The sequence below is a fragment of the Ambystoma mexicanum genome, chromosome 10, assembly GCF_040938575.1.
Source record: "Ambystoma mexicanum isolate Mex_15411 chromosome 10, UKY_AmexF1_1, whole genome shotgun sequence".
NCBI lineage: Eukaryota > Metazoa > Chordata > Amphibia > Caudata > Ambystomatidae > Ambystoma > Ambystoma mexicanum.
In genome coordinates this window covers 1,029,367,096-1,029,390,499 of record NC_090932.1, presented here as the reverse complement: position 1 = coordinate 1,029,390,499, position 23,404 = coordinate 1,029,367,096, and positions in this window count along the sequence as shown.

Here is a 23,404-nt window from a genome sequence, read left to right as displayed (position 1 = left end):
CATTTGTTTGGCATTGATAGATCAAAGTTACGACAATATAGAAGACAACCATGAAATGGTAGTGGCCTAAGTGACATCACAACTAGAGTACACTTACTCGTTACTTGGATTGCAAGGGCAAACTGTTGCTCGAAGTTCGTGCATAAGCACCATCATGATCCTCAACACGGACCCTGTGAGGCAGGCTGCCCTGAAGTCTGGCAGCTCGGTAACGCATTGCAGCTGTGTCTCGCCTTCCGATATGTAGGACAAGCATCCAGAGTTTTCTCGGCAGCAGCAGTTCTCCTCCTCGGTTGGCATTAGCGCGTACCGATTGCAGGTAAACCAGGTGGAAACAACGTCCATATGACTAGGCTCAGGCTCTTGATCTGTTGAATCGTCCTCCCAACTGTCGTCCGAAGCCCCATCGTTTGCGCATCTTTCTCTTTCGAGTAATTCCGCCTCGCAATACTCTGGCTCATACTGGTAGGGCTGTATTGTTGCCATTATGGGGCAAAAAAAAATTGATATTAATGGTACTAGTATCTGTACGCACGGGCCACAAGCAACGCAGTTAGCTGACCAGAGAACAGAAACGAGGCGCAGAATACTAAAATAAAAGACAGTGAAACGATTGGAAAAGCAAATCTGATGTTGTCTGATGAGAAGCGGTCTGTTTATGCGTATTGAGGAAAGAGGCGTCCTGCCATTTCCATGGAGACGCGTCATTAGCTGAACCGCAGAGAATGTTGACACGAGACGTGCATTGGTGTTGTGAAATGGGCCGTACGTGTCTAGTGATCTCAGACTCAGGGGCGGGGGATATGATTTAGTGCCGCCAGGGCAGACCATCTTGGGTGATGCAGCAACGGATAAGATTATCACAAGATGGCCGCACCCTGCTGCCTGTTTTCGCATGTGTAAAAAAGAGGAAAACTATGGTAAGGTGCATAGGAAATGTTTGTACGATCGATCAATGTATGCTTAAAAACACATGCCCAAACCCTCGGGACAATAATATTTTTGAGCGCACTCTTCCTTTAAAGGAAAACAAGTACAAACCGCAGTTCATGAACCTGACTGCAAAGACGGGGAGAAAAACGAACCTCCTGACCAACACAAACCCCAAGTTCAACCACCCACCCTGAGCTCCAACCGAGTGGTGAGACCCAACAGATGTACAGATTCGGCTAGCCACGAACTGCTGTACAAAATAAAGTAATCAAATTTATTCCTGAAAACCTCGCCCCTCACAGGGGTCAAGAAACCAGACCCCAACAGGAAACCTTAACCAGGCTCAACGGAAAACTTACTCCAAAGAGACCAATCAGGGAATTCCAAAGGTTAATCAACAAAAGATCCAGCGGTCAAGGACTGACAACAATACTGACAAAGGGAAACAAATTTCTTCAATCTTCGAAAAAATAACAATTTTAAGGGGAACACGTAAAATTTCAGAAACCCCAGCCCGCCCCTCAAACCTCACGCAGGAAACCACAAAGGGCGAGACCATTGCAGAGCACGGCAAATCTTCCACACACTTATTGGACCTTAGCCAATACACAATTGAGGACTCAGAAAGTGAGTTGTACAAGAAATTGCAGGGTAAGAGAAAGGTGGAACCTGGTACGCTGACCTCTCCATTGGGCAAACTAAAAAAGAAATTAATGATCTTGGTGCCAAACTCGCCCACTTTCTTAACATCAGATTACAAACGCTGCTTGGCGACAAAGAAAGACAAAGAAGAATCTTGGCAATCCAAATCTCGGCACGAAAATAAAACAGCCAGAGGGCGCTATAACGAAAGAGACGATGGAACTCCGACCCGAAGAAATTATGAGGATGTAAGAACCTGAAACAACAAGGAACTCAATAAAAACAATTACAGAACGCCCCCCAACAGGATTCCAGGGCAAAAGCCAAAGCACAGACCGAAAGAGGTCTCCCCACGTGCCTATACTAAGAAACCAGCGAAACAAGAAGATAGACACGCTAAAAGAGCCTCACTGATGAGACACGGCAGATCAAAAAACACGAGATCTCTTAAACTAGAAAGAATACTGGAAGAAGGCGACCATCTCATCCTTAACAGGAAGACCACAATGACGCTACTCCATCACATCCCAAACTTGGGATCTCTCCAGCCAGACGATATTGACATCCTTGAATTTGCCCATAGAAACTGTACGGACAGCGTCTTCTTGCATATTTCATCGCCTGTGGTAAAGCAAATGCTCTTGGAGGCAGCTGATAACCTCAGAACACCAGGCTACGACCTAAGAGCAACTGAAAAGTGGGAACGAGAACAAGAGTATTCAATTTCAAGGAGAAGTCCTCAGAGAAGGCTTCAGCCTTCATACAACAGGGTCAGAAACCAGAGCATCCCGGATAAAGTCAGGAGTAGACCATCAGAAACCCTCACACCCTGGGGGCCTCAACCTCCAACAGAAACAACGCTGGGAAAAGAGACTACAAAGACCACCTAACGTTCAAACCCCTGGACCAAAAGGGAGGACAGAATGACCGTGACCGCAGTCTCTTATCACCTCACTGCTTTAAGCACACAAGAAGAGAGCATAATGAGCAAGACACCCTCAAACCATAGGCGCAAAGGCATCAGGACAGCGAACCTGATCATCTACAAGGCGCGAACACAGACCTAGACATCTCTTTTGACAATGAACGGGTTCCTCATGGTCCCCTACAAAACTGGAAGATAACCATTGAGCAAGACCCCGCAAGAACGCAGTGCCCAGGGGCCAACAGCGTCTACTCACAAAGTCTAAAGGAAAAGGAGCAAAAGAGGTGGGCCTGGATACCAGAAGCCTTGGCGAACTTTTCAAAATCCTACCCACTACAAAAATCACCCCGTCCTCCGCGACCACACTGTGCAGCAAAGGAAAACAACAAGACACAAACATACTGATCCTGGGATCATGGAACACCTGTGGCTTTAACCATCTATCATCACCTAGCGACGTAAATTTAGGGGCCTTCGACATCCTCTGTTTACAAGAGACCTGGCTTCTCAATCCTCCAACTTTAGATGGTTTTGACATAGCCACTTCCCCAGCAACAAAGGGACAAATGGGGAGACCTGCCTCGGGGTTGCTTACAGCGATCCGTTCAGGAAGTGGCCTTCAACGTGCAAACACTGTATTGGCAGATACATTTATCTTAGCCAGTCTGGTATCCTGGAAACCGGCCCCAGTCCTGAAAGAAGATATCAAATGGGACCTGTACCTTATAATTAACACCTACTGGAACCCCAAAGCTCAAGCAGACAGGAAGTTCCTGAACATGACAGAATCAACCATAGACGAGGCAAACTTAGAGAATGACATTGCCCACATCTTGATATGTGGTGACCTAAATGCCTCATGCCCAAACCAGGGCACCAAAACAGTACCTGACCGCAACAGCAACAAAGATGAAACCGCACAGCAAAACCCACAGGCTCAGTCTTAAGAGGAACCCAGTGGACTAACTTCTTGGACTCAAGAGATCTCCACAACCTGCAATCTGCAAAGGCTTTAAACAAGTCTCTCATTCCCACTTGGGAACATGAGGGTCGAGAGGCCAAAATCGACCACAATTACGTGTCCAAATGTTTACTGTCATTGGTATCTTCATTTGAGGTGATAAGAACAGTCAACAGCGACCACAACATGCTGGTCACCTCTTGGGCAGTACCATTAACCTTGATAAGACCACACATGGAAATCGCAGTTGATCTCTGTAATCGTGGCAATGCGATTAAGAGTCCCTCTGTATAACGAATCACTGAACAATACCACACGGCTAAGTATGATAACGTAAGTCTTCCAGGAACAGCAAATGTCGACTACTGCCCTCTGCTACTCCCTTTCCATCAACCATGACAAAAGCAAAAACCCTCCTTAAAACAACACTTGCAAAAAAAGAATCCACTACTGGTTGCTAAAAGGAGAGATATGCGACAAAAAACAAGGTGAGCAAAAATCAACCCAACCTGAGAAAATATGGAGTTAGCAAAGCAATCGTCGAAGGCATTTAAAACTGGATAAAATCCTGCAAAATATCTGTATACCAAGAAGATTAAAAAGCCATGCTCAGTACCATTTGTGGGAAACAATCTAAAGACTTCTGGTCGTCAATAGCCTCATCGGTCCATACTACCCAGGACGCCCTCTTAAACGACGTTGGAGAAAAAAAATGGGTGATCTATTTCACATCACTTTTTCAGAAGCCCTTGATGATCCAGACAATCACCATCCCCCATCGCCAAAAACCTGGAGCATCAAGCAATGATAGAGCCTCGATCTTAACAAAAATTGAGAAACTAAAAAACTCGAGAGCTCTTGGACCCGACGGAATCACAAATATGGACCTGAAAAAAACCCAGAAGACACGGCACGCCTAATTTTATAGATCATAAACACCTGCGTGCAGTCACAATCAATTCCAAACTCATGAAAAACTGCAAACGTGGTCCCCATCTACAAAAAGGGTGACAAGGGCAACCCAGGAAATCATCGTCCAATAGCCCTGTTGGACGTCCTTGAAAAACTCTTTGGGTCTTTACTGCTAGACAAAATTCAAGACTGGGTCCAGTCCTCGGAGTGCAAGGACCCCTTCCACCCTGGTTTCGTAAAGAACTTGGGAACCTCAGCAAACATCATGCTTTTAAGTAAACTTAAAGCAAAAATACTGGAGGATAGTCTGAGAGTGTTCCTGGTATTTGTAGACCTTACCCAAGCGTTCGACTGGGTTAATAGGGAAAAACTGTGGTCGAAGCTTACAAACTGGAAGTGCCCGACCTCCATTTTGGATCCCATTATGGAGATGTATACCGGAACATCAATGCAACGTCAACTCAGCGGTGCAGGACACATCTCTGATGAAATTGTGACTTCAAGAGGTGTCAAACAAGGATGTCCTCTGGGTCCAGCCTTATACAATGCATATATGGGCGACTTCATGGTCAAAGACCAAAACATAAGATCATTCCCATCAAAGATGGGAAACAAGAAAGTCAGCCGCATATTATACGCAGACGACATCATTTTACATGACCAGACCGACATTGGTCTTCAGCAAAAACTCGACGCCCTGCAAGTTTACCTGAACGAGAACGGCTTAGAAATCAATACAGATGAAACTAAAATCATGATTCTCGAGAGAAAATCCAAACGCAATGAAAAGCTTAATTGGCACATTGCCGGAGACCAATTCTAGAAAGTAACAAGCTTCAAATACTTGGGCATAACACTAAACAGCAACCCCCAGGAAACACATATGCAGGAAACTGTACGTGATAAACCAAGAATCACATATCACAAACAAAGGTATTGGACAAAAAATGTGGTTGCTTCTCCATGACACCGCTGATCAACTTTTACAAAGCCAAAGTGATCCCTTCAATCATCTACGGAGCAGAAGCCATGCCTGCAATTCCGGAAAAGTTCTGGATAAAACTTGAGGGACTCTTTTGGTGGAAAGTTCTAAATTTACCATCTTCTATCCCAATGGCTTCCATCAGGAGAGAACTGAGCTTGGTGTCTCTCAAGGCCACGGTTGACCTAAATGGCCTGATGCTGTTCAGAAAGATCAGAGAACCTCGCCAAAAAATCTTTGAGATTATATACAGGGAAATGAACAATGATAAAAATAAAATGTTGACCCAATGGGTGAAAAATAACCAATTATTACTGGAATAAATTGGAAGTTCGGAGGAGGAACTCAAACACAACCCCAGGAAAACTAAAAATCGACTAAAAGAGTAGCATTGGATCCAAACATTAGAGGCTGCCTCCAAGAACAAACTAACACAGCATCTACCAATAAATACACAAAGCGTGAATATAACACTGGATTACTTATCAAAATTTCCAAACAGAAAGCTCAGAACAACATTCTTGAGAGCACACCTAAACCTCCTGAAAACAAATGAGATCTTAGCAGTAGGAGGAATCTCAAATCATAACAACTGTCGATATTGTGATTCTAAGGACAAAGTGGAAATGATAAGACATTTGTTACTGTCCTGTTCAGGTACAACTACAAAGAGACGAACATACATGGGACAGCTCTTCAAGGACCTGCAGATCTACGAGGAGGGGTTTTGGTGGAACCGCCTGATGAGCGGCAAAAGTTCAGAATCAGTGATTGCCTTTGCACAATTTCTCCAGAGCCTTAGTCTGGAGTCGGCGGGGGCAGCCTAATTCTGGAAACAGGTAAACGGCCACGGAAACGATTTAAAACACCAAGTGGATCAAGAGCCAGTCAAGATATCAAGATGGAAAACAACAGTTTTAAGAAACTTTAATTAAATTCAAAGATAGGAGAAAGCAGGACCTTCATGACCCTTGCAAAAATTGTTAAAACAATTGAGTCAAGTAATACAAAATATTATAATAAATAAGCAGTGCTAAATTACCCAATTTCTGCTCTTGTGTTGAAGTAACAGCATCCTTCTGCATGTCCTAAAGTCAAATGAGGATATCCATGTGGCTGAATAAGGGGAAGAATTTCGAGCCATCAGAACCAGTTGTAATCACAAGTCCCAACTGGGTTTAGAGTCCAAAACAAACTTCTTTAGGCCACCCACACTTTTTTATTGTATCTCTCCACTCATCTGCTAGCTATGAGCAATGTAGCATTTCCATTTTTCACATCTTAGTCATCACGTTGCTGGAAAGTGACTACCTTGGTTCGAATGATACATCAACAGAGGAGCCAAACAAGAAAAGATGTGCTTGATTATCAAAGTTGTGTCCCTTTCTACGTTACAGTTTGGGGTTGGGACACATTTGATCCTCTTTGTAAAAAGGCAAGTCAATACATCTTGTTGATTGCCTTTTTTGAAGCATCTTATTTGTTCTAAAAAAAAAGGTCTGAAGAGGGTGCTGGCACAGAGGGTTCATGAGAATCCTCTAGTTCCTCCTCCTGATGAGGAGGAAAAGGCAATCGACAATGCTTCAAAAAAGGCAATCGACAAGAAGCAATCAGAAAAAAGGTCAGATTCCGACTCCCAACAGGGTCAAATATTGTAACACCTGGCACAAGGGGTGGCAAACACAGGCGTCGAAAACGCCGCTCCAACAGGATCTCGTTTAACCAGAGCCTCGTACCAGAGAGCTCAACAGTATCAGAACAGATAGACTTAGTTTATAATCTTAGCAAACATCAGCTCTAATCAGAGGAATATTCAGTTTTGAATAGGGGATTGTCGTTTGCACCCTCTGGCGTAAATGATTTAGGGCCTCATTACGACCCAGGCGGTAAGGGGTTAACGGTGCCGTAAAAGGTGGCGGCGCCATTAACCCCTTACCGCCTAATTACGAGGTCCCTTTGCGGTGTCCCACCTTAACGGCTGGTTTTACCAGCCGTTAAGTATTGGACCCGCAAAGGGACCTTGGAGGTAATTACGGTACCGCAATTTGCGGTACCGTAACTATCGCCTTCCCCATTTCCATTGTGCCCTATGGTGGCAAAAATGGGAATGGGGAAGGGCCAATGGTAAATGGGGGATTACCGCCCCGCCAACCTTGGAATGGGGCGGTAATTCCGCCATTCACCATGGCGGAATCGGTAAAATACCGGCGGCAACCATGGCGATACTAGCGCCATGGTTACCGCCTGGGTCGTAATGAGGCCCTTAGTAAAATTCAGATTTATTTAAGTTTATTAGAAAACTTAAATTTAAAAATTATTTTGCCACACAAGTCAAAAAATACTCAACAAAGACTTTGATACCAGAACCATCGGAAGTATCATTACAGACAATGATGAACACACATATACTTATGTCTCTAGACGATGCTGTGTTTGACAGGGAATATAACATAATGGATACTTGAAGGATCTGGATATCCAACAACAAAACTTAAAGATTTAAGATTTCCACAAGCAATCCAAGTCCATGCCTATCTTTTCAGAAGATAATACTATTGACACCTTTCATCGAGCTGTAACCAATGCTATTTATGTATTGGCTGATGAGAATAAAAATCATAAGCATCACATTTCAAATCTTACTCAATCGGAAACATTAGCCCTGCGTAATCTGACCTCTAATGATGCACTCATCATTAAGGAGGCAGACAAAGGTGGAAACAATGTAATCATGGATAGACAAGATTACACTGATATGGGATTATGTCACCTTAACTCAATTTAAGACACCAAGTGAGCATACTCATTGATAAATGGTATACTAAAGGGGTCATTACAGATGTTGAGAAATCATATCTCATTGTTGATCGTCCCACCATGCCGACAGCCTATTTCCTCCCAAAGGTTCATAAGGCATTTGATAATATACCGGAGGGGAAGACTATTATTAGTGGACAAGGTGGGATTATGGAACCAATCTCGATTTATGTGAATGAATGCTTGACACCATTAGTGTCCACAACACCAATTTACATATGTGATACTATGCACATTCTGCATATATTGGAGGAATTGACCTATAGCTCAAACTTAGTGTTGGTTACGCTTGATGTGAAGGCATTATACACGTCATTGATCATAAGAAAGCTATTGAAAGTGTTAATTATATCTTTTGACAACAATCAGCCTCGTACCATTCACATCTAGAAATGATCAAAGAACTGTTGATGTTTGTACTACAAAACAATGGGCCTCATTACGACTTTGGAGGCAGCCATGCCCTTAATAAGGGCATGGCTGCCTCCAAAATCGTGTCCGGGTCTGGGTTCCCTGAATGGGGAAATACCGGGCCATTCCGACTTTGGAGGGCCCGGTAATTCCTCCTTCAGGGAACCCAGATCCGGGCCTTCCCCATTCCCATTTGAGTTCCCACAGGGCCCAATGGGAATGGGGAGGGAGCTAACAACGGGCCCGTTAATAAGGGCCTGTTGTTAGCTCCCTGGTCCCCTCGGGGGACCCGCTCTGGGCATCTGGTAAAACCAGACGTCCAGAGCGGGTCCCGCGAGGGAACCTCGTAATAGGGCGGAATGGGATTAACGGCGCCGGCACCATTACCGGCGCCGTTAATCCCATTCGGCCCACCTCGTAATGAGACACAATGTGTTCCTTTTTAATAATATTTACTTCAAACAATTGATTGGTATTGGAATGGGGGCTAGCTTTGCGCCCTCAGTGGTGAATATTTTCATGCATCAATTTGAGCAGCCATATTTTTTTAAAAATGAAAAATCTTTTCACATGATTTTTATCTAAAAGCGATTTATAGATGATGTGTTCATGATATGGACTGACAGTGTTGAAAACTTGATGCAATTTGGAAAATACCTGAATGATAATGAGTGGGGCTTACAATTTTCATTCCAGTGGAATGAGACTTCGATTGATTTCCTTGATTTGACAATCTCATTGACTGATAACGATTCAACACTAAAATTTACCGTAAACAAACATCTGTTAATGCTGTTTTAAATGCATCAAGTTGTCACAAAAAGGCAGTAATTCATAATATTCCTAAAGGTGAGTACATTTGTGCCAAGCGGAATTGTTCAGAATCTATTGACTTTGATTTGGAAAAAAGTGTAATTCATGAGAAATTTAAAGCAAGAGGCTATAAGCGTCCAGTACTTAACAAAGCGGAACGAGAAGTTTCAAGTATGATGAGAGCAGAATTGCTAACACCGCAACAAAAATGTACTAAACAAGCTAATCAAGCAAGACTGATAACTAGATTTAATGTTGACAGTAATAATATCTACACAATTTTGAAACGTCATTGGCATTTGCTTTATTTAGATCAAGATTTAGCAAAATGGCTCGAACCTAATCCTGGTATTATTTTCAGCAGAGCAAAAATATTTTGTGTCAAAAATGTCAAATCAAAAAAGAGGTAGTACATGGCTGTCTCATGGTCGACCCAATGGCTTCTACAAATGTGGGATCTGCAATATGTGCGCGCACACATTGGAGAAAGTAGCACTAGACTTTGGAACCTTGGGGAAGCACATGATTAAATCATTTATTAATTGCAACACAAAAATTGTATTTTATTGTATCACCTGTATTTGTAGATTATGCTATATCGGTAGTATTATTAGGCCCCTAAAAATTTGTATCAGAGAATAACTATCGTCTATGTCCAATCAAGAGAGCAAATACCCTCTGGCAGTGCACTGGCAGGAAGTGCATCAAATGGACGAAAAACAGGCTATTCGATTCACAGGTATAGCTCAAGTAAACCTCACACAAAGAGGTGGAAACCGTGAGCTCAAATTAAGACAACTAGAGGCGTGATTCATTTGTAAATATAGAACGGTAACTCGGGCCTCAACTCAGACCATGAATTCCATGTATTCCTCTAAGTTTAGTAACAGCGGATAGAATGCATTATGCATTTTATGACTGTAGAAACTGGAACTATTATTAAGATGATTATTTTAATTATTGTATATACACTTGTTTGAGGTAAATTACATATCTAACCAGGTATAAGTATTTTTATGAACAAGTGACCTTTGATGGGCTTCTTCTGTCTGATATTGTGTATTAGAACGATGCTACACTAATTATGATACTAATGCGAAAATATGGACAAAATTAGCAATTTGCCACTATGCTGTCAAAATATGTACGGCCTAGCTAAAAGATACAACTCATTGTTGCACGAATATGGAGCTGAATGTCATGAATATTCTTAGGCTTTATTAACATGTAATGATCTTGTGAGCGGTCAGTGTCACGCCATGGCAAGAGACGGGTAAATGAATATACACATTTACAGCAGATTAATATCTGTTTGCACGTGATTCAAAAGTGGCTAGGAATATCCGGGATCTCCGGTTGTTGTTGAAGTTCAGAAATGGCTCTCAGGGCTTTATAGTTTACTCGGATACTGAGGGGTACATAGACATACTAATTTTATATATGCTACTAATATAGTGTCTAGCTGACTTATCTTATGAATACCAATGGTTTTTATTATGGGTAATGAGAATGCTTTGACTCTGGCTAGAGTTTTCCAACTATAGATGAAATACTTGGAATACTCACACAAGATGGCGGATGGATTGGACTAAGTAACAGTGTAGCTGCAACTAGCTCTGTTATATTAGATGGAGTAAACACGGCGGCCGGCTCTCCCGTAAAACAGGCAGATGCTGAAAGGCTGGTGAGTAAGAAGGCTGCTAATTTTGGTACGGTCCCTGAAGAGGTTTTGTGAGCGCTTCTGTACTAATTGTTTAGTTAATTAGGAATTAGGTGCCCGTCCAGAATTTTTCCTTTCTTTTCTTCTTTTCTTGGTTCCCTGTAACAATTGACAACATTGAATGCAATCGGGGTATCTGGATGATATGCAGAATTGCGCCTTCGTTATGGTGATACAAACTACAGAATGTGTGACTAAAGAGTTGGTGCAAATGCACGAGACTGGAAGGTAATACGTCTTATTGGTATAAACAAGTTATAAGGTGATATGTCATGATTTGTTATGGGTATAATTCATGAGTGAATTTGATATGATTTTCTGATTTACAGATAAATGATGGAATTTTCTGTCTTTAAATAGCCGTGGTGGTAAGAAGAAGAGATAATCTCGAAACACGTGTCAGGCTGATCTGATCTACAATTAAATTATGCACAACCGTGCATTTTGAAAATCAATTGTTTGGCGCAGTGTGATTGTATTAACCCTGTGGGATTGTCTATATAAGGGCCTTGCTTATGGGAGCATTCAGCTGTCACCAGGACTCTTTCAGAGAGGGTGGTCGGTGGTGTTTGCAGCTGTTTCAGAGCTGGAGCGTTTTACTCTATGGAGGGCATTTAGGCATTGATTTTCTGTGTGATTTGAGGCAGCACAGAACAGAACATAATTTTGTTTGTGATTTTAACATGCATTTTTAACATGAATTACTGGTACTTCATAAAAAAAGCAGGCCAACAAAGCCTTCGAGGGACGTTGCGATTTTCTGTGAAGTCTTCGCCTGCTAGGCCCGTCACCCACTTGCTTTGCATATTTTGTGCTGGGGGAGGCGGGTCTTGATTAAACACGTGAGCACTCAAAACTTGATTTAGTGCAATACTGACAAATCACCGACACTTGAATTTCTTGTAAATTAATTAGCACAATTGGAGAAAGGAAAATCATGCTTGTGGTGTGATTACTCAAGGAGTGGTATTAATGACAGGGTGATTGGATGTGTAATGGAACACATCACCTTTCTGGATGGAGGAAGAAGTTGCTCTGGGCAGATTATTTGAATAAGCACAGATGCATGAATCATGATTTGGTTGGGCACCATAGCTTGCATTAGCACTTCAATTTGTATTAAATGTATTACAGAACTTTGAGGGAGACGGGAAATGTGGGATATTTTGACCCATTCCGATATGCTCCACTGCATCACTTTAGAAATGGGGAAAGAAACAGCCAAAAATGGATGCGCTAAACCCTGTGCGTGTGGGTCAGAATCACAAAAGGCTGCACACCCTGCCACACACAGTCAAAGTGGGGGGGGACAACATTATCACTGCAGGAGCATGCCAGTGGGTGCTGTTACATTTCACATGAAGCAAGGCCACAGAATGGGGCTAAAAACAGAAAATGCCTTTTAAAATGCAGCTTTGCAACCTTCAAAGTGCTGTTTTGGTGCTAGATCCATTCAGTTCCAGTGAATCCTTGAGAGTAAAAGGGTTACAGATCATCCAGTGTTGGATTGAGGGGCTCAGAGGTGCCGGGCCTCACTGATTGACAGTAGCTTAGAAATGTATTTCATGAAAAAGGAAGCCCAGCAATATTTGTTTTCAGTTCCACTGGAAAAATGTGGCTAAAAATGGCAACATGTAACAATTTCAGCTGTGCAGAGAGAACTCCAAGCAAAGGCTGGATACATACATACAGACTGCAGACAAATCCCAGCACTCAAGGACAGAAATGATGCTGAATAAAATGTGTGTGCTGCAGAGGAAAATCTGATGTAAAAGACTCAGTTTAAATGTGCTTTTTCCATGAAGAAAGTGCAAAATCAACTGTTTTAAAGCATGTTTTGGTTTAAAGGTTTAATTCTTGAAGAAAAGTCAAAGGATTGCTAATGTCAAAATACACTGATAACTGTGTGCATTTTATATGTGTTAATGAAAGATGTAGGTAACTTAAAGTCAAAACCCAGTCTTGAGTTAATTAAAATATACAATTCTGCTTGACAGCTTCAGCCTGGGAATGGGTAACACCTCACTGCTAGAAGGAAGGCCTAATTCATATGGGGAGGCCTCGCATACTCAGAACAAAGGCCCTCGTTAGACATTCGTCTTTGCTTCATGCACAGACTACAGAAGGCCTGGACACCGATCCTCCCAGAGGCGGGGCAGGATGTGGGGAAGGCTTCTCAGTGAACTTCAAAGGACTGGCCATTTGCTCACTTGTGAAGAAAGAGAAAAAAAATGACATGGATTTTGAATGCAAATTACTTATTTTGCCACAGAACTTCATGACATTCAACATGGCAGCCAAAATAAGTAGACAAGTGAAAAATACATACTTATGAATCTGAACTCATGGTAGATATTTGAAGACGTGAGTGATCCTTGTACTGCATAAGGAATAAAAGTTATACTGAAACACTGATTGCGCCAAAACTATTAATGCTGAAAGTCTAATATTGTATACCCGTGTTCTAGGGGTGATTGCACAGATCTGTACTGAATTAGGAATTGTTAGGCTAAATCTTTATGATTAAAATTAACAAAATTCCACAGAAAGAAAAAGCCAGCTCTCATTGACGTGGGAATTGGATCTAAATGTAACCCATAAAATATGCATGTGTCCGATTTTATTAGAGGGTATAATTATAGAAAGGTGTATTTGTGGGAAAGTTAAATTGTGGTCCAAATAATTGTGGGAGTTCCCAAGTCACATCATAAAATATGACAGCTCTTTCTGTCTTACAACCAGAAAAAAGGCAAGTGCATTTGATCACTCACATCCTTGGGGGTGTGGATTGTAATTCTGCCCCTACCATAAACTGAGTGATGTCACTTGGAATGATAAATATGGGAACCACACAACACACACAGACACTGATTCCTGACCACATCCTGATTTCCACATGACAACATGCTCCTGACTTCTGCGTCCTGTTCCAGAACTTTTCATCTTCTCCCGATTCCAGGCTACTTTGCAAAATCCAGGCCTCAGCATTTGCTGAACTCTTTTCAGCTAGGCCAAATGCTGAACAATCCAAAACTTAAGGGAAATAATTGTGATCCAGTCTGGCTTGCTACCATTCATGCTTGCCTGCTGAAACTCGCCATCCCGCTAATCTACAGTGTCCAATGACCAGAAGGGCCAATCCAATGCAATCCAGCCTGAGGTGCCAGTCCAATTGACCAGAACCGCCCAGCTGACCATCCCACCAGAAGTGCCCTGCTGCCTGTAGACCCGATCCGTGATGTCCAGAACCTGACTGTCCAATCTTAATTTACAGTGGACTGTAAGTATCAACAGGAATCATAGTAACCCATAGTATATTTACCTTGTCCTACCCCAATCTCAACCCATCCTCTCTTTAACTTAAGAACCTCCAATAGTGTCCGAACCATTCTTGCAACCCTGTGTGTATCCCTAGTGTTAGCGCTCATTTCTCTCGTTTGTTTTGCTAGACCATAAGCAATTAGTGATTTGGATTAAATAAAGTAATTCCCATAAAGAAAACGTAGTATCTGCCACGTGAAGAGTTACAAGCGGCTGTGCGTAACTGTGGAGATTCCCGGGCGGCATTCTTCTTTTTCTTAGTCATTAATGTAGTTTAAATAAAACCAATCTATCATTTAAAACTGATTTTCCGTTATTTTCTGTTCATTTTTCTCCAAAATCCCTCTCATTCAAACTTGCATAACTTCTTCAATTCTATAGCTGGAGACTGAATTTCAACTCTCACTTAAACCTAAGACCTGTAGCTAAATCCACAAGGAAACAGTTCATTTTTGACCCGTTTTTATTAAAAATCGCATAGTGAAATTTAGGCGGGAATTCGCATTTTTGCAAAAGTTTTATACGTGTCTTTTCCCATTCAAAGTATTTCCAAACTCCATTCTGATTCTAAGTGTGTACTGTTGCTCATATTGTAGCTTATGTTTGTTAGAACCTGTTCAGTGTTGCTCTCACAGGAATTTATATCAATTTAAGGATTCTTGCACACATTTCATTGTTTTCTAAGCCATTTTCAACTGTCATTTTAAAAGTGTAAAAGTTCCAAAACACTTTTCTCACTTACTTTCTGAATTGTTTTGTCACCACATTGGTGATTGCTGCCCTATATATATATATATAAAAACTTGTGTGTAATTTGAATTAAATAAATAAATAAATAAATAAATAAATAAATAAATATGTACCTTTACCAACCAGCCTGATTCCTGTTCCAGTGTGACCTGGGGGTATTTTGAGAAGGGTATGATATGAGTGGTATATAACTCAGAATATTGAACCTATAGACACAATAAATAAGTATTTAATCTGTGCATTGCATGCTAGGCGAGACCAGGGTGTATTGCCTGATTGAAATCCTTAACATATGTTCGAGAGTTGCAGGAAAAAAGAATTTGCATGGTCTTACCGATTATTCAGGAAGTAGTATTAGTGGCAAGGCTATTGGGTATGTGATGCAATTCCCCACCTGCCTGGACAGAGGAGCAATTAGCCTTGAGGTTGCTTAATAAAAGCATTGCAGTTTGCTTCAGCAGTTGAGCAAGATGATACAGTACAGCACTACCAAGTTTTGAAAAAATGCTTTCAGTGTCTGAGGTAATAAGCAACACCAAATGAGATGCCAACAAGGTTACCAGCCTAACATGGGAAGAGAGGAAGCTGTGGAAATGTTGCATGGTTTACGGCATAAACAATTGGTGCTGCAATTGTTGGGGATGTACAAATCATGCGTGGCAGTATTGCTAGAAGAATGATCGATGTACTACAGGAACACGTGATGGCATAGTGCAAAAGATCTGAAAAATAGAGGCAATACTGAAATTGGAGGGTCCTCCAGGATGTAGAAGTAAAAACCAAAAATGAAGAAAATAGAAAATTTTAGCGGTGAGCCATACCTGATTAAAATGACGCAACTAGAGGTCAGAAGTTACACTCCATTGCTCGCATCAAGAATCTATGAAGGTGAAAAAAAAGAAATAAGGAACACAAAATGAAAAAAGTGTGTCAGAAAAAGTAAAAAACGTAGCAAGTAGAAAACATTGAATCTCTCATCATAAGAAAGCCCAATATATCCAGGGCTCAAGTCGAGGGTGCACGCGGGGGGCGGAGTCCATCTACTTTATTCAGAGGGCGGATTCAGTCCCCCTCAAGTTAAAATGAGAAACACTGAATGTGCTGTTTGAATTTATGAATTAAAGCCAACCTCTGGGATCAAACCAAAGTCGTCTGGGCACTTCACCACTGCACTATATAACTTGAAGAAAAATACCAGCCAACTACTGCAAGTCCCAGGGAAAACATTGGTATTGGTTCTTGGAGTTTAAACCATGCACACCTTTTAACGTTTTCAAAAACACCATTAAAAGAAAATATCCTATCTTGGTTTTGTGTGTGTGCTGATGTTATGAAAGGCAAATGCCATTCGTTCTGCGCAATGTGTGTGGTTATGCAAAGCCTATTTAATGAAATGTGCGTATTTCACCATGATATGCTTATTTCTGGTGACGTCACATTCCATTGCATTTCTGATGAGTCCCCCCACTTTTAGCACCTGACCCCTGAGTATATCATGTTGTTCTTGATTATAACACATGAAGATCTTATCAAGGGTCTCTGCATGCAACATCCGACTGCAGATGTGAAAAGTAGGAACAGCTTCAGTGAAGGGCGAGCTGTAAACCTGTATCAATGGACCAAAAAGCTCGCGATTGGCTCCGCACGAGCGCCCGTGTCGGTGGCGTCAGTTTACATGCGTGCATCTGTTATTTCTGCGACTCCCAAAGTGCTGAGGCTCACATTCCAGCATTTCACACACCAATGTTCCATTTGTTTCCTGTCCCGTTCATCTCTTTTTACATTGTTAGGCAGTTCCGTAATATTAATATTATAATATGTGGATTTGAGGAATTCAGCTCCAAAGATGCAGCTATATTGTGGTTTTTACATTGGTCATGATATATGATATGATAAGTCATTTATTTACAGAGTGTCCCACAGGTTCGCTTTCCGTAGGGTGGCAGAACATCACAGTGATTGAGTTTAGCGAGATTTATTTTTTCCTGAGGACCAGAAAATCAGTTACTGGGTGGACAGTGATAGATGTTTCTTTCCATGAGGAGTAGAAAATCACAGTACCTTCAAGAGACATTTTGTTTACTCCTCAGGAGAGGAAAATGATGGCAACTGGGTTCAGAGCGATGCACGTTGCACATGAAGGAGAACAGCATAACAGTGACTGATTTTAGAGTGGTGCAGTTGTGCTTTTACTGAGGCAGCAGACAATCATACTGAGGGGCTGAGAGGAGCAAACCAGTTTCTTCGCAAGGAAGCAGAAAATCCCAGTGACTAACTTAAGCCTTGAAACAAGAGAATGCACAGTGAAAACAAATGGGTGTTCACACAGATGATGATTTGCTAGGAAACTGAAAATCGCACTTACACAATTCAGAAAAGAGGAGACTCAGTGCATTTACACACATTTGTTGTTAGGTAACAGAAAATGGTCAGCGTGCAAAATGGCTAATGTTTTTCCAGAAGGGGCAAAAAATATAATTCACTGAGATGATCACACATGTGTGGAGTGTGTCTTGAAGGATGTGGAGAGCAGGTCAAGAACGTTTTCAAACTCCAATATGTCTGAATGCCCCCAAACCTGGCAGGTTTAGGGACCAGTGAGGCGTGCATCTTGTAAGCATTTCTCACTAGCCAGAGCAGCGTCTGTATCCACTGACAATGTCTGAATTGTGTGCTATTGTGTGCATCACACAAGGCAATCAAACGTATCACATCTCCCTGTCAGTAAATTAGCACTGCTTGGAATAGAACACTCTAGTATGCTATAAGATGCCATAGCAGCTGACAGCCAAGGAAGGGTTGTCCATCTTATCTGGGTCACAAGAGGATGAGAAGCAAATTGCATCAAGCCTAGGACATGGTAAATCAATGCATGTCGCAGAAGTGGACCATTCAATACATGTATTTATTGTTTTATTTATTGGTTATTTGTTAGGTGCTTATACAATCAGCAAAACTGTTTCAAAGCGCCCACAGGGCAACACGGTGGGGACAGGGGAGGGTACATAATGAATTACAAAAGCATAAATAGTTCAAATTAATAATACTAACTAATGATATGATAATTTATTTGTATCGCGCTCGTACACAAGTGTTTAAGAGCGCGACAAGGCAAGAGAGGGGAAACAGGGGAGAACAAAACAACGATCTTACTAGGCCCAGTGAAATCGAGAACGCGCAAGTGCATGGGAAAGGGAAAGGGAAAAAGTGCATGGAAAGGGGAGAGTGGAAAGAATGGAGCAGAGGAGAAGATACATAATAATAAATACAAATAAATAGATAATAGAGGAAATAAACCGTGGTAGTGCAGTCAGCTAGTGTAAGTGCTGTGTTTATGGCAGCAGACTGGGTAAGTCTGAATAAGTGCAGAAAAAGAAGAAAATGGGGGGACTGTATGGGTACAGATACAATCCCCAGTGCAAGGGGTGGCCAGGAGGCAGTGCAGGAGGGTGGCAGGGCGAACAGGATCCTGGGCCCAGGGGACAAGGGGTGGCCAGATGCACAGTACCTAGACAGAGCAGATCAGCTGGGTAGAGGGGGAGCAAAGGCAGAAGCAAAGAGGAAGGTCTTGAGGTGCTTCCTGAACCAGAGAAGATGCTCCTCAAGTTTTAGAGTGGCAGGGAGGCTGTTCCAGAGGGAGGGCCCAGCCGAAGACAGAGATCTACCCCCAGCTTGTTTCTTTGAAAAACGACAGACCCTGAGAGAGTTAGAGGTAGAGGAGCGAAGAGCTCGAGAGGGGAGGTATTTGCGGAAGGATACCTGAAGGTATTTTGGACCCAGGCCCCAGAAAGCCTTGTGGACAATGCAGAGGGTTTTGAATTTGATCCTTGCATCCACTGGGAACCAATGGAGTGATTTCAGAGCTGGAGAGATAAGATCCCAAGGCTTGAGGCCAAGGACAAGTCTTGCAGTCCTGTTCTGGATTAGTTGCAGAGGGCGGAGAGTAGAGGCTGGCAGATTTAGAAAGAGGCTGTTACAATAGTTCAACCTAAAGAGAACCAGAGCTTGGCAGACAGTGAGCTTCTTGGGGAAGGAGAGGAAAGGCAGAGTACTTCTGAGGAGATGCAGTAGGAAGTTTGACTTTTTAGAGACCTCAGAGATGTGGGCAGAGAAGGAAAGTGTGGAGTCAAAGATGACCCAGAGGTTCTTAGCCTCGCAGGTGGGGGTAGGAGGAGGGCCAAGGGAGGCCGGCCAGAGAGTGAGGGGAAAGGATGGTGAAGGTGTGCCAATGAGGAAGATCTCCGTCTCGCTGGCATTCATGATGATAATGAAGCGAGGGGAGACTAATCTGCTATGCCTTGTGAGTGTTCAGAGCATACAAGTGCAGAGAGGAGGGAGGTGAGGGACAGGTGCTGTGGTGCTCAATAGGAAGTGCTCAGGGGGAAGTTCTTAAGAAGGGAAAAGGTAAGTACAATCTCCCGTGGGGAGGGGAGGGTGAGTCTAAGCAAGTGCAGTGAATAGACAGTGGCTGGGATGAGAGATGTGGGGTGAGGATACATAAGGGCCCTGCACATCAGTCACACTACTGCATGCTTAGCAGGAAGAGGTAATGAGAAAAGTCTTGAGGCTTTTTCAGAACATGTGGAGGTCTTGCTCAAGATTCACAGAGGAAGATTATTCCACAGTAGGAGACCGCTGAGGAGAGTGATCGACCACCAGCTCTCTGTTTAGCAAACCACTTCACACGCAGGGAGTTGGTGCCAGAGGAACGCAGGAGTCTAGAATGAGACTGTTTGGTCAGAAAGCATTGAAGAAACAGTGTTCTCCGGCCCGAGATAGCCTTGTGGATGATACAAAGGGATTTGAATGTAATCTGTGCTGAGATCGGGAGCCAGTGAAGACTTTGTAGGGCAGGAGAGATGCAGTCCCTTGGCTTGAGGCCAAGGATAAGTCTTGGTTCCCTATTCGGTGTTAGATGGAGAGGTTGCAGGGTGGACGAATAAAGATTAAGGAGGAGGATGTTGCAATAGTCTAGCCTGGCGAGAACCAGAGCACTGGTAACATTGAATCTCTGGAGGAAGGTGAGGAAGGGTAAAGTACCTTTGAGAAGGACGAGCTGAAAGTGGGACTTCTTCAGTGGAATAACTTTGCTGAAAATGTTGGGGGGGACATGGCATCGGAAGAAAAGGTGCTCCAACCAAATGTATGATGCAAAATGGTGTGCCATGAAAATTTGGGGGGGCGCAAACACCCCTGTCCCCCCGTAAAATTACACCCATGGACTTCTTGACAATGTCCTGAACATGAGGGATAAAAGAGAGGGAGGGGGCAGGGGGAGAGACCATGGAGGAAGGCCAGAGAGAAGGGAAGAAGTAGGGTGCGGGCGACCCAATGGGGAGAATCTCAGTTTTGCTGGCTTTGAGGCAGAGGTAATTGGCAGTGCACCACGCCTGGGTGGCAGAGAGGCAGGTTGGGATGAAGGAAGGTGCAAGGGCGTCAGTAGGACGTTTGAAGAAGTGTTGTGTGTCGTCAGCGCAGCACTGGAAGTTGGGGGAGAAGGAGGAAATGAGGCGTGCCAGAAGAGAGAGATATATGTTGAATAGCCAGGGCGAGAGAATGGAACATGCTACACCTGCTCTGAAGTCCACTGAATAAGACAATGAGGACCAACCTACGGATTATGTGTTCTGTACATCTTTGTGAACACAACTGATACAGAGGCAATGCCACAGTCATGGAGCAAGGACGAATGAATGGTGCAATGGCGCGGGCTGATCAAAACACAGAACACAAGGAGCCAGCGACACTGCCAGATACTCCCCTGCTTGTGTGGTCTGTTTCGAAATCAATATCACGAACTTGACAGTGCTAGCCTAGGTTATCGTCCTGTGGCAGACACATCACCACCAGATGCTTTATACAGCAGCACAGCATCGAGACATAAGCTCCTAAAAGAGTCTTGTCCAAGTCTCTACCCGCAAACTGGAATGTGTTCATGCAGGACAAGTAAGGCAGTATGCTTCCATTTTCACTATGCAAGACAACTGTATGCTGAGAAATAACGTGGGTACCGCACCTGTGCATGTCCATACAAGGCTCAGTCATGCATATTTTTGGGGGAGCATTCTCAGAGTATCAAACTAAGCCCTCGATTAACCAGTATACCTAGTACCATTGTCCCACCAATTGCTGCTGCCTTAAAATCTCTGGTGATCTCTGGCACTACTCCCGTAGCACATCTTACACCACACGAGTTTATCAGCACCCCCTTAACCCCCAATGTGGCAGGCCAGTGGCAACAAAGCATTCAAGCGAGTCACACTTTCTGGCGACTCCTGGCAACATCATCCTCCTCCTTAAAAGTCATAGTTGCCATGAATTTTCCGGCACAGCTGCAGCACATTTCTTCTATATCCAGGTTAGTCTCGTCTCTGGACACTTTTCCAACCTTGCTATGGTGGGAAGGTCCTATGGAAGCACGTCCACATGTTTTAACACATCCCCGTTATTGTTCTGTATGGCTCATGTTAATCTGTGCTCACACTATTATCGGTGACAGACGTGGTTCATTCATAGGAAAAATCACAGCGCATTTCTGATTCTTTTGAACCAGATTTGGCTTAAATACTTGATTAATGCTTCCCTGTTAGGTTATCTGAGGTCGTGGGAACTGTGCCAAACTTTGCTAATGCTTTTGTAACTTTAAAAGTACATGTGTTCCTAACTACACCTGGATGCAGGGAGTATATGTTTGTGTTTTTCTTAATTGTTCAAGTATATACATTTTTTTTTACTAAAGGTTTAAATTTTGTTTTAGTTTTAACATTTTCGAGTTGGAATAAATTCATGTTTGGTTTCCGCTGACTGTGCATACTAAGTTCTCCCACCCACTTAACTTGTTTAGCTCACAAACACTCCTGCTCTGACTCTCCAGAGTTACAGATCCAGTCTGACGCTGTATTTAAAGAATTCTCGGAGAATTGTTCCTCAGCCTCGATTCTATGCCTTGTGACATGAATGAGTGAAAATGGCTGGTCGGAAACGCAAGACACTCCACATGTTAAGAGGACATGACACTCAACCTTAGAACATGACAAAGGCAAGTAATAATAACGACATTGAAAAGAACAATCACGGACGAGCTGATAAAGAGTGAACATTACACTTGAAACAGAAACATATTTAAGCAAAAGAAAATAAGATTCTTGTGTCCATTCTTTCTTGGGCTTTATTCTCTAGTGTGCCACAAAAGTAAGTATTGACTTTTTAGTTTTTAACTCAAAGATGTCACATCAAAGATAAAAGAGAACATTTTCAATGGGATCCCAGTGGAGTCTCTTTTAGGAATGAGAGTGGGGACGTTATTAATGTGGGACATAATGGGAAACCTACTCAACAGGAGTGAGAGGTGGCACTTTCTGATGGTGGTTAAGTAGGGGTGGGCGAAATGAATGCCAGCAAAACGAAACTGGCAAAATTCACCATGGATTCCTTTCACCAGTCAGGTGTTTTATTTCCCTGTTCCGACACGTCTTTTGATGGTTTTCTTTTTACTCAGAAATGTTATTCCCCCCCCCAGAAATACACTTAAACACACACACAATTTGGGATAAAATGAAATTTTGGGGTCGGGCAAAGGCACAAACAAGTCAATTTCGCTCTGGTGGTGAAATTGGAGGATCTGGCACATTTTGGCTGGAATTTACCAATTTTCCAACGGAATGAAATTCGGCCATTCCACCCACCCCTAGTAGTAAAAGATTCGGCAGAAATGATGGTGAATGGAGCAAATGAAACAATTCTTCATGGCAACCAGGATGTGAGTCACAGCTCTGCAGCGAGGGAATTCAGAAAACAATGGGGATCCCTCTGGCGGGGCTTGGCACTAAGGGTTCGGGGAGAGAACATCAGCAGAAGGATAGGGGTAGAGGTGCTATGATCTTTGCCTTCCTTTCTACTAGGTGAACACCTCTTCAGTGAGGAGTGGGGTGGGATGCATATCAGACAGTAGTGCCATCCTTCCCAATGAGGGAGAGCAGTGAGAATATCTCTGATGTTCATCTGACAATGGCGCCACTCTTTCTAAGAGCTGCAGGCGTCTTCAGTGAGGAGGCCCTATTGGGCACTCTACTGTACCATGCTACAGGGGCACGACCAGCGTAGGCAAAAAAAGGGGAACATGACTATCCTTAATTCGAGGCTCTTTACAGCCCCAAACCCACCGCAGACTTATTGATGGGAAGCATGAGATGGAAAGGGCGGCGGCGGAGGTTGGCA